Here is a 9,644-nt window from a genome sequence, read left to right on the forward strand (position 1 = left end):
GTGTAGTGCTTTCCTAGTTTCTTTGTTGTTTTTATCTTTTGTTGTCTTTTTGGTTTGCTGGTTTTTTTGCCAGTCGTTTTGTAAGCGGTTTATAAGCTTTGGACTTTTAGATGTCTTATCTTAATCTCCTATGTTAAAGGTTTTGGGTCCTCAAAACCTGTTTTTCTAAATTAATCAAAACTTAACAAACAATGATAATTTTAACCCTTTCAATTGTGTTTGTCTACAATTTAATTTACAAAACTATAAAAATATATACCTATTTCTTGAAAAGAAATAAAAATCCTTGTCCTTTCATTATTCCTATCACATATGATATTTTATATAGATTAAAAAAATGTAAAAATTTAGAAAACAAATTTAGGTTGTCAGTCTAAAAGTGAAAAAATGGCCATATAGACCATCAAATTGTAGGCCTAGATGGAAGGATAAAAATCAAATGGTTAAGTAATCTATATAGATTTGTAAATGTGAAATTGACATATTCATGTTTCTTTTCCTTTATCTTTTGTTTCTATTGTGATTATATTAATTATATTAGGTTTAATATATTAACAAGTTTATAAGTAATATATTTTAGTTTTGTGAATTTGAATTATAAGTTTATCATATTTTGATCTTATTATCACCCATTTTCATAAATTAATCTTACTCTTGAATTCCTATTCACTACTATAGATTAGGTTCTTTGTACAAACTTGACATTTAAATTATTTCTACAATCACAAATTTGAACCTTGAACTTCTAAAATTATAAATTTAAATTTACACCCTGTCAATATTTTCATAGTCATTTTCAGCCAACCTAATACAAATTTGTATTCATTTGTGTACTATGTTGTTGTAAATATATACATTCACTTATTAATTTGAAATCATATAGGATGTCATAAGAATCTAGTGATAAAAGAATGATAAATAGGATCTGGAGCATCACAACAGCATAATCAAAGAATTAAAATCATCCTAAATATTTATAATCTTAAGTCATTCACATATCTTTCAACCTTTTCAAGTCCATCTCATGTTTTCCTAATAAAATCACAACCTTATAGAAATTTTCAATAAAATATTTCACAATCACCTTTCTCTACCCCAAGTATCGGTGCTTCTTCAATAGCTCTAAAGAGTAGTTTGTAAGGAGACATTTTTCCTTCAACTTAGTAATTATCTTGATCCATTAAGTGATACACACCCCACCTGATCATACTCTCTCTCATTACAACTCTCTCCACCAAAGGATTGCATGCCTCTTTAATTTTGTTTGCACCAACTTGACCCTTTGAGGGTGGATCTTAAGTATATATACGCGGAGTACTCTTCAAGTTCACTAATCCAATCAATTGGTTCTTCCAAAGTCAAAGTCCTAGAGATGATGGGAACTTCCATCTATTCACCACTACCATCTATTTAACTCTTCCAAGGTTTTTTTTGTTCTTTTTCTCTCAAACATCCTTATTTATATCTTCTTGATTATTTATTACATTCCTTATATGGTCGAATTTTAGGTCTATTAATCTATTTTGCAACTACTTGATATCTCTCTTCCACTTTATCCAATGCAAGCTTCGGTCTTCTCAGAGGCATGATGTTGCTAAAAAATAAACACCCATAAATTGAAAACCCCAATCTAGAAACTTAAACGGGATACTACTAATTAACAAGTTTTTATAGGGCCTAGACCTTGTCTAATATAATTTGATGTAGTTGATGATTGGGAGCCAAATGGATGACAATGTTTCCTTTCTATAAATATCTAACAAGTTCAAATACAATTTCATAACACCTAATAAATTGAATTTAAAAATGTACTCATCCCACACAAATCTAAATTTTAAAATATTTTAAGCACTTTATTACTACATGTTGGTAGGTCCTAGACATAATTTCCTGACTTCAAAATAAAAATTTTATTTAAAAGTAAATTAAATTCCAAAAAAGTTGCAAGAAACCAACTCTTGATTTCATAACACATACCATAAGTGTTTTCAATCTAAGTAGTTTGAACCAAGAATCAACAAGGATAATTAACTTTGTCATAATAACTTAGTTCTCATATAGGATAGCATCCATGATCCTCTAATTTGTAACTCCACATACGAACATCCTTTGCAAGGTGATTGGAATTTAAATTAGGGTCAAATGTGCAATTTAAATTAGCAACATGCAAGTAGACCACCAACACATTTGCCCCAGTATGAATCTATAAATTTTCAACTTCACATAAGGAACAAAATATAATTCAAAGGTAAACATCTCAATTTGAGAAAAAAATAATTAAAAATTTATAATTGAATGGATAATTCATCTACAATAGAGACACTTTTTTTTTGGTAATGTTGATTTCTCAAGGCCTTAGATGTTCTCGTATCATCTATAAACGCTATTATGATACTTCGCATATGTAGGTGGTTTATTGATGAAGGGCTACTCACAAATAGCACTCACAAATAGCACAACAACAAATATTAACATAGAAAATGTAGGAAGGAAATCAACCTTCTTTTGATTTCTTCAATAAACTGGAATCATAGATGCAAAAATCAGAGTGCTACAACCACATGAGCTTAACTCACAACAACAAAAAAATCTCTCTAAAAATACTCTACAATGTAGATTCACAATCTACACAAATGGCTTATGTAGCCTCTATTTAGCTCTTTATTTGGAACCAATAACAACATTATCTAATGTTTTGGAAAGTGTAAATCCCCTTATTGGGTGCCAAGAGGCTCAATCGTTCATTTTCTCACTCAAGAAGAAGTTTCATTTAAATTTTAAATTTTGGTAGCACAATTTTTGGGAGCCATAACTTTTGACTTAAGCTTTCAATTTACTATTATAATATATCTATAGACACCTAAAATTGTCCTAGCCTAATTATTTTATTTATTTAATTATTTTATCCTATCTTCTATTAATTAAATAGATTTTTATTTATTAAATTAATTCACTAAGCCTTTTCTAGCCTTTCCTTATTTAAATTATCCTTTCCCTAAATTAAATAAATATTTTATTTATTTAATTGGTTCCACTTCCTCTATTAATTAAATAAATTTTTATTTATTAAATTAATTCATTAGTTTTTTCTCTCCATGACACTTGTCATTTATCTCTTGATTTTCCTCTAACTACCCCTTTCATATTTTATTATTTCTCCTACCTACCCTTTAATCCTAGCTGACCATTTATCCTTGCACCTCTTTAATGCAGTCAAGGTAGGGAGATCCAATGAAGGACATCCCCACCTTGCAGCTCATAACACAAAACACCATGCAAGAAACCGACATAACACAAAATACTATGCAAGATATAGCAACTGGTAACATATCATAAGATATAACTGGTAGAATCAACACACAAGATAACCTATAACAAATAAAGCCATCATTACAATCATTTAAAGAATTACATAAGACTTCGGTGGCTACACATGTTGGACCGCAGCCCAGGATTACAAAACAATCCATGCAACACAAATCTAAGATCTGCAGATCTTCTGCTCGACAAATAAGCCTCTGGTAACAGTCTACATTATTCTGCACTAATCAGTCCCTCAATCAGAACCTTTCCGAAAACTACATCTTCGCTCGGTCTCTACTTTCTCCGAACTTTGTCCTCTGCCAAATGAATCTCTAAACTTTCCCTTTATACCATCTGCAAGCAATAATAACTCGATCAAGTCAGCCAAAGAGCAACCAGTTCATGATGAAACGTGCAAATGATAACATGTCGGCCCAAATCACCAAGAACATCTTCAAATGCATAAAACTTCATACAGTCCTTCAGGAACATCAGACAAGGCTCAAAACAACATCGCTCAATGATATGCAAGTTACGGAAACCACCTACAACCCAATTCATCTTCATTCCATATACTACAAAACCAATCAGTAAGAGCACACCAATATTAGGCCAATACCGGGATCGATGTCTCACTGGGATCAAATCCAACTGGTAAGAGCACACCAATACCGGACCAATACTAGGATCAATGTCTCACCGGGATCAAAATCAAGGTGGCAGTTTGAACTACTCCAGTCCTCCTGCATCAGACTCTTGAGGTTAACTGAAAAGTGAGTCCCATCACTTGATTTGGTTTGGCAATCTATCAGTGGGTACTTGCAATTGCCTCAGGGGTTCGGTGGTTTGTTCAAGTCTCCACCCACTAACTACCTCAAGATCAAGCTCTAGGTTTGGTGGTCTTCTTGCAAGCCTTGCACTACCTCATGTTTGGTGATCTAAACAAGTCTACAAGCTGCCTCAACTTTCTTTCCAACCAACCAGTACATAACCAGATCTTCTATGATCAACAGGTTCACAAACCAGCTCTAATACCACTTAACACAGTCAAGGTAGGGAGATCCAATGAAGGACATCCTTGCCTTATAGCTCATAACACAAAACACCATGCAAGATACCGGCATAACATAAAACACTATGCAAGATACTGACAACCGGTAACAGATCACAAGATATAACCGGTAAGAAACCCTAACTAGTAGAAGCAACACACAAGATAACTAGTAACAAATAAATCCATCATTACAATCATTTAAAAAATTACATAAGCCTTCGATAGCTACACATGCTGGACCGCAACCCCAGATTACAAAACAATCCATGCAACACAAATCCAAGATATGTAGATCTTCTGCTCGACAAATAAGCCTCTGGCAATAGTTTGCATTATTCTGCACTAATCAATCCCTCAGTCAGAACTTTCCAGAAACTACATCTTCACTCGGTGTCTACTTTCTCCAACCTCTGTCCTCTGCCAAATGAACCTCTAAAATTTCCCTTTATGCCATCCGCAAGCAATAACAACTCAATCAAGTCGTCCAAAGACCAACCGGTTCATGATGAAATGTGCAAATGATAACATGTCGGCCCAAATCACCAAGAACATCTTCAAATGCATAAAACTTCACGCAGTCCTCTGAGAACATCAGACAAGGCCCAAAACAACATCGCTTAATGATCTGCAAGTTACGAAAACCACCCACAACCCGATTCATCTCTGTTCCATACACTGTAAAACCAACCAATAATATCGGGCTAATACCGAGATCGATGTCTCACCGGGATCAAATCCAACCGATAAGAGCACACCAATACCAAGCCAATATTGGGATCAATGTCTCACCGAGATCAAAATCGAGTTGTCAGTTTGAACTACTTCAGTGCTCCTACATCACTCTTAATCTTATCCCTCCATTTCTAAGGTGTCTTCTATATAAGAGGATTCCTTCATCCTTTCATAACCTTAAGCTAGGAGTCTAACTAATCCAACAACCTAACTAATCAGTGATCAATCAATCTTCATGCAATCAAGCAACTTCACAACCACAATTTGTTCTTTGTTGAGCTCTTGTGCACAATACAAAATATGAGAGAAACTATATCAAACAAGATCAATGGAGATAGGAAACAATGGAGATCAAACCTAGCAAGCATGTGAATGGTATAATCTTTCTATTATGTTGTGATTTACATGTTTTAGGTTATTCATTGGTTTATGGTGAATTCTTGATTGTAGAACTCAGGTTTATGTGGTTGGATATGTTGGACATTGTTGTTGCTAGGATATGTTGTTGTCATTGATGTGAACATATTCCTGTGATTTATTACTCTAGTGGTTGCAAATTGGTTTATTGGGATCATGGTTCGGTGTATGGAGTATTTTCTAATATCATTGCATCTTTTTGTATTGGTTTCAATGATTCGGAAAGCTTAATTGATCATATCATATGATCGGATTTGAAGTTTATTTTTATGATCAATGCTTTGCAGAACTCAGTATTTCCTCTCGTATATTCTAGTGTGATTAGATCTTGAGCTGTGATTTTGGGAGTTTGTTTGGGATGATCTTGTGTATCTTCATTGTAGATGGTTTGTGATTTGGTTCTCCAGAAGTTATCTTTCTTTGTGACAGTTGTTGTTGATTGAGGTTTAGATGTTGATCAACGAAGATTTGATAAGTGGTGTTGGTGCAGTTGTTACTGATGATTCAAACGTGCTTTCTAGTGTTTCCTAATTGTATCCTATTTGTTTTGATGACCACATTGATTGTTGTACAGTTTTTTGGTGATTTTGTTGATCTAATGATGTTCTTTGTGTTATGTGATTTTCCTAGTGGTGTAGCGTGTTGCGATTGATCTTGGCGTGATTACTGGTGGTGATGAGCATTTGAAAATCTTATTTAGATCCATGTTATGTCATGTATATCATTATATTGGTTCAGTGGTCGATCTTTGTATCGTGTGATGTAATTTTGTAATTGTGAGTTGAGGGTTTATCTGACCTTGTTGTCAAGGTTGATCAATTGTATAAATAGGTGATATCATCCTGTAATTTAGGTGTCAATGTTGAGTCTGCATTATCAAAGAGTGGTGTATGTGAAAACAAGGATTCATCTTTCGGTATGGTGTATTGAGAAGAGATTGGTGTTGCAGAGCAAACAAATGTGCTTAACCAGAACTATCATCAGGCATTAGTCGATGTTATTATTGCAGTTTATTCCTTCTGGATTGTAGTTTGAATCTTGTTGTAAGTCAATGAGACTTCCTTGAGGGTTGTAGTCTTCTGGGTTATTTTATCTTGAGTTGTGAGCTCTAGGCAGTGTGCCTGAATGCCGGTGCATTCCCCATTGTAATTATTTTCACATACTACTGCAAAGTGGGTGCCTGGAAGAAGTTGTGCCCACTTTTTGGCCAAAAAGTGGAAGCTTTTTCCCTTTTTTTTATTTCATCCTGTTTGACCTAAATATTTGAGGCACTTAAAGAATTAATCTTGAAAAAATTCAATAATAGAAAATGTAGCGCTCAAAGTCTAATTTCCAAATATGTAATTTATTTTAATACCCAGATCTTAAAAATGAATTTTTAATAGGCATTACTAAAACTGATAGTTTAAAAGTCACTTTTCATGACCATACCATGCCTGTGTACGACAAGCATAATTTGACCTAAATGAAATTATTTTTATAAATCCTTTTGGGAAAAGATCTATAACTCACTCACCTTTGATGAGAATATTTTTTTGTAATTTTTTTCTGCAAATTTTTTTTGTTAATTTTTAATTCGGCATAATCATTGTTTTGAAAAATTCTTGTGTACAGCAAGCATAATTTGACCTAAACTTAACATTTTTTGGTTTTTTTTTTCTTTAACTATATAGAAATGTCTCTAGTTTGATGCCACATAACTTTTTTTCCAAAAAACTTAAAGACAAAAAAGTTATTAAAAAATAAAAAACCTTGCTATTTCAAGTTTATGGACCTCTTTCATTAGTAATTATTTTTTAAATAAAAATATTGATCCATTTTCTAAAAAAATTACATATTTAGAATCTAGACAATCTCTACTATAATGGATTTTCATTGTTTAAAAAAATTCTTAAAATGTGGTGTTCAGATATATTTTTGAAGTCATTATTTTATATGAAGATTGATTTGGCCTTCAAGTTGCAGGTCAAACTAGGTCCAAGACAAAGGGTCGGCTCTCCAAGCCATTTCCCAATCCAAAACCGAAGGTACAATCAAATGAAAGTTTGAAATTTTTAGAAACGGGATCCTGTTTCGTTTTTTAAAATAATTAAAAACACATTTAGCAAACAACATCTCATTTCAAAAACAAAACAGGGATCTTGTTTCCCTTTTTTTTTTATATTTTTTTTTAAGACAAGCTATATATATATATATATATATATATATATATATATATGAAATATAACATTTAAGTATAAGTCACATTTCCCTTTGTCTTTTTCCTTTCTTATAGTTTAAGTTATATTTCATGTATATATTTGCAATATGTTTGAGAGTGGTTTCAGATCTCTACGAGTTATAATGCAAATTCTAGATTTTAGAAGATCTTTTAAATTGTGATGTAATAGGACCTATAATGTCATAATACAACCTATTGTGTCATAATAGGTCCTATTGTGTCATAATAGGTCCTATTATGACACAGTATGACCTATTAAGTCATAATAGGTCCTATTGTGTCATAATAGGTCCTATTGTGTCATAATAGGTGTCCTATTGTGTCATAATAGGTCCTATTATGACACAATACGACCTATTAAGTCATAATAGGTCATATTATGTCATAAGACCCCTTAAGAGGACCTATTATGAAATTATACCTCTTACTAGGACCTATTATGACTTAAGACCCCTTAGTAGGACCTATTATGATATAATAGGATCGATTATCACATAATAGGATCGATTATCATATAATAGGACCTATTATGTCATAATATGTCCTATAATGTCATAAGACCCCTTAAGAGGACCTGTCATGTCATAATAGGTCCTATTATGTTATAAGACCCCTTAAGAGGACCTATTATGACATTATACCCCTTAGTAGGACCTATTGAAGGGTATTATGTCATAATAGGACTAATTATGACATTATAGGATGGATTATGACATAATAGGACCTATGATGACAAAATAGGTCATATTATGTCATCATAGGTCCGATTATGACATCATAGGTCATATTATGTCATAAAAACCCTTAAGATGACCTATTATGACTTTATACCCCTTAGTATGACTTGTTAAGGGGTATTATGTCATAACAGGACTTATTGTGACATAATAGGACCTATAATATCATAATACGACCTATTGTGTCGTAATAGGCCCTTTTGTGTCATAATAGGTCCTATTGTGACATAATAGGTTGTATTATGTCATAATAGGTCGTATTATGTCATAATAGGACCTATTATTCATAATAGGTCGTATTATGTCATAATAGGACCTATTATTCATAATAGGTCCTATTATGTCATAATAGGTCCTGTTGTGACATAATACGACCTATTATGACATAATACGTCCTATTATGACATAATATGACCAATTATGTCATAATAGGTCCTATTATGACATAATACAACCAATTATGTCATAATAGGTCTTATTATGACATAATACGTCCTATTATGGCATAATACAACCTATTATGTCATAATAGGTCCTATTATGACATAATACATCCTATTATGGCATAATACGACCTATTATGTCATAATAGGTCCTATTATGTCATAAGACCCCTTAAGAGGACCTATTATGACATTATACCTCTTACTAGGACCTATTATGACATTAGACCCCTTAGTAGGACCTATTATGACATAATAGGATTTATTATCACATAATAGGACCTATTATATCATAATAGGACCTATTATATCATAATAGGACCTATTATATCATAATAGGTCCTATAATGTCATAAGACCCCTTAAGAGGACTTGTCATGTCATAATAGGTCCTATTATGTCATAAGAGCCCTTAAGAGAACCTGTTATGACATTATACCCCTTAGTAGGACCTGTTGAAGGGTATTATGTCATAATAGGACTAATAATGACATAATAGGATCTATGATGAGGTAATAGGTCCTATTATGCCATCATAGGTCCTATTATGACATCATAGGTCACATTATGTCATAAAACCCCTTAAGAGGACCTATTATGACTTTATACCCCTTACTAGGACGTGTTAAGGGGTATTATGTCACAATAGGACCTATAATGTCATAATACAACCTATTATGTCATAATAGGTCCCATTGTGACATAATACGTCCTATTATGACATAATATGACCTATT

Source organism: Cryptomeria japonica, chromosome 4, assembly GCF_030272615.1.
Source record: "Cryptomeria japonica chromosome 4, Sugi_1.0, whole genome shotgun sequence".
Taxonomy (NCBI): domain Eukaryota; kingdom Viridiplantae; phylum Streptophyta; class Pinopsida; order Cupressales; family Cupressaceae; genus Cryptomeria; species Cryptomeria japonica.